Raw genomic sequence first — 3,884 nt, 5'->3', positions numbered from 1 at the left:
CTTCTGCCTAAAGCTAAAATGAAACTAAGAACTCTGAAGTAAATAAAGACTTTCTGAAGCCATTGCAGAAAGACTTACTACAACATTCCAAAGAAAAGAGCTCTAAATCTAGAACACAGGGATCTTTGGCTTCCACTTTCACTGAAGATCTTCTCCCTGACATAAGGCAGCAGATGGAGGACAGTGTAGTTGGATGCCTATGTCAAGGTCCGGTTACCATAGGTTGCACCCCAATTCCTTGAGAAATTAAACAGTAATTTTGTGTATCTGGCAAATGTAGTCTTTACAAGAACAGAAATGTGGCGCTACAAACATTTCAAGCCCACTTAATCCTTTTTACCAATCTCCGAACCTCCCCTATTCACCTCAAAAGGCTTGCAATATTAGAAAGATCTGGAGTGAGAAAACAAAATACCTTCTTGAAGGAACATCCTTTCTCTGTGCCCCTGACATGTAATGTCCTGCCTGGTCTCATTCAGGAACGAGAACCATCTCTTGAAATGCAAGCTTCAGGGAGATAATTCTTACAGGAACAAGACGAGACAGAGAGAGAAGCTAGTATTTGGAAATTAGGTGAAGGAAAAATCCTAAAAAGTATTTCCCACAAATACCAGTAAATCTTTAGCCATCTGAGTAGGTAAACTAAACTTACTCTCCCTGCCAAAAACACAATTTGGATTCAACTGCTCTTTTACAAACTACTGAGTTTTCTATTATTAAAGTTATCTCATAGCTAATTTTCTTTTTAAAACAAAAGTTGTAAGATGTGTCTGCCTGGATGTTTAAGTATGTCTGGGCATGTACGTCACATATGTGTGATATTTTTCCACATCCAGATGACTCTGACGATGTTGATTCATAAAGAACTTTGTTTTAGAGGCAAACAAACCCTGTATAAATTAAGCAAGCTCTCAGAAATATGAAAACTAACCCAAATGTTTTTCAAGTCCATGGGATCTATAATAATCTTTAGTAAATAAAATCTCATTTAAGTTTGTTGGTTTAATTAAAGCAGGCATATATTTAGAGTTATTAGCACTAAATGTAATACTTTTATTTTACCTAGGTTTACTAACTGTTAAATATTCTTATGTTATCTTTGTTACAGAATCTTCTATAAGGAAAATGATATGATAGTTGGCTGTTTAATGTCTCATGAAATTTTCCTGAGTAATCTAAACGTAACTATTAAGAATACATCCAACAGATGTAAGGTGAAAGTTTATAAATCAACTTTTCAACAGTATTATGCTTTTTGGTATGTCTATGTAAAAATAGTTTCCAAATCTTCTTGGTAACTGGAAACCTTGAACTTATGTTAAGTGATGGGTATTTTATTGAATACCTCGGTCATTTCTAAATAAGAAGGGATATTGAAACATTAATTACAGAACATAGATTTATCTACTTTGGGGTTTCTTTTAAGAAGAAGTAAAGATATTTGGGCCTAATATTAAACATGTGTTATGCTACATTGAAATAGTACGAGGAAGAATATATTTCCAGAAATTATTAAACGTATTTATAAATTTGCCAATTCACTGAATGCTAGTGTAACAAGAATCCACAACTGCTTACTTCTTTGAAGACTTTATTCCTAGTGAAAACTAGGGGTTAAGAATTCTAATCAATATATGCAACTAAAACTACTTAGAAATAATAAGGGTCAAAGTAAACAACTGTTTAAGAAAAGCAGGAAAGTAGAATGACTGGAAAAAGAAAAAACATAGGACAAAACCCGTTCGATATTACAAAAAACACTGTAGACATGTATGGACATCTTGAACACAAAATTTTATGTGTGATAAAGGTAAGCAAAAATGGAAGGGATTCATTCAAGGTTTTAAAAGAGTTTTAAAACCACATGGGTGCAAAATTAAAATTTCGTTTTCTGTTAGAGTTTTTGGGGTTTTTGTTGTCTGTTTTCTTTTTGTTTTTGTTTTTTACTTTTGGTCTGCTCTTGATAAGCAATTTTTTTAAATATGAAATTTATTGTCAAATTGGTTTCCATACAACACCCAGGGCTCATCCCAACAGGTGCCCTCCTCAATGCCCATCACCCACCCTCTCCTCCCTCCCAGCCCCCCCCCCCCCCATCAACCCTCAGTTTATTATAAGTTTTTAAGAGTCTCTTATGGTTTGGCTCTCTCCCTTTTTTTTTTTTTTTTCCTTCCCCTCCCCCATGGTCTTCTGTTCAGTTTCTCAGGATCCACATAAAAGTGAAAACATATGGCATCTGTCTTTCTCTGTATGACTTATTCCACTTAGCATAACACTCTCCAGTTCCATCCACGTTGCTACAAAAGACCATATTTCATTCTTTCTCATTGCCAAGTAGTATCCCATTGTGCATATAAACCACAACTTCTTTATCCATTCATCAGTTGATGGACGTTTAGGCGCTTTCCATAATTTGGCTATTGTTGAAAGTGCTACTATAAACATTGGGGTACAAGTGCCCCTATGCATCAGCACTCCTGTATCCTTTGGGTAAATTCCTAGCAGTGCTATTGCTGGGTCGTAGGGTAGATCTATGTTTAATTTTTTGAGGAACCTCCACACTGTTTTCCAGAGCGGCTGTACCAGTTTGCATTCCCACCAACAGTGCAAAAGGGTTCCCGTTTCTCCATATCCACGTCACCATCTATAGTTGTTTTTTTTGTTTGTTTGTTTGTTTTTTACTATTGGTCTGCTCTTGATAAGCAATTTTGTAAAAGGTATTTGGTTTTGACCTTTTGAGTAATCTGTCTAGAGAGCAAGGATTTAGTGTCTTATCTAAATAATTTACTCTGCTTCGCATTATCTGGTCTTCATTACTTAAGAAAAGCCAGTTTTCTCAATATTAAAGGAGCTAAGTTTTGTTTACAACTATGTAATCTTGTGCATTTGCCTTTAAAATATTCTTCCCTTTAAATAATTACTCTTTCATAATGATCTGAGATTCTAGTTAGTCAAATGTTCAAACCTTTTGACGTTTTGACTCCTCAAAGTCAAATTCTAAATGGAATTGACTAAATGGAATTCTAAATGGAATTTTTCTAATGGAAAATTCTAAGTGGAATTTTTCACCTCAAAGAGGATCCCTGAAAAATCTCAAAGGATTGGTCTCTCACCTTGTAAACAAGTGACATTAAACTAATTAGGTCGATTTGGTATGTTCAGTTACTGGGAAGCATTGTCAGGTAAGAAGTGTTAAGAAACTTAAATTACACATATATGGATATATGTTCTCAATATAGGTATTCCAAAAATTGTTAAAAGTTTCTAGACATCTGTCAGTACTATCATGTCCAATATTAACTGTAATTAAAATACTTAACCTTAATAATCTGGCTGTAAACAGCCACAGAACTATTTACTTATCAAATGAACTCTCATCTGATCTTTAACGGTGACCACTTTTTAAAAGTCTTTTTATCATTTACAGGCAGGTTTTACTCTGATGCTTTCACAAAGATGCTTCATCTTCAGAGAGTCATGAGAGGACTTTGGCAGGTACTCTAGAGTACAGGTTTCTAATAAGATCATGAAACAACTTGGTAAGAATTTCCAGAACTAACGGAAATAACTGGACTCAAGTAGAACAAGAATAGTATGGAATTGAATGAGCTAATGAAGATGATTACATTTTTTCTTAGAAACACTGCTGGTTCCTTCATGTTGTAATTTTCTGGATGTAAGGAAATCTTTTCTCTTAAGCTCTTTATGACTTTCAGTAATTTTGTAAAGTACACCTCTGTGAACAGAATGGAAACACCTAATTTTTCTACTTGATCCCCCCGGAATTCAGAAGTTTATTGAATTCCTGTAAATAACTGTTCTTACTATCCTGACAATAATAGTAATTCCCTTAAGTTCAATAAGAATTGGTTTTCCTTCTATCA

The 3,884-nt window shown here is 34.4% G+C and overlaps 1 long non-coding RNA gene across 1 annotated transcript; it reads left to right on the top strand.

The window, feature by feature from the left end:
- The first annotated feature begins 3,085 nt into the window (after positions 1 to 3,085).
- LOC123587538 lies at positions 3,086 to 3,643 on the top strand. Its single transcript, XR_006707360.1, has 2 exons — positions 3,086 to 3,182; positions 3,428 to 3,643. It is a non-coding gene; the product is annotated as an uncharacterized LOC123587538 (long non-coding RNA).
- The last annotated feature ends 241 nt before the right edge of the window (positions 3,644 to 3,884 follow it).

This window comes from Leopardus geoffroyi, chromosome D3, assembly GCF_018350155.1.
Source record: "Leopardus geoffroyi isolate Oge1 chromosome D3, O.geoffroyi_Oge1_pat1.0, whole genome shotgun sequence".
NCBI classification, from domain to species: domain Eukaryota; kingdom Metazoa; phylum Chordata; class Mammalia; order Carnivora; family Felidae; genus Leopardus; species Leopardus geoffroyi.
Note: the sequence above shows the minus strand (reverse complement) of the source record. Positions and strands in the feature narration are given on the sequence as shown.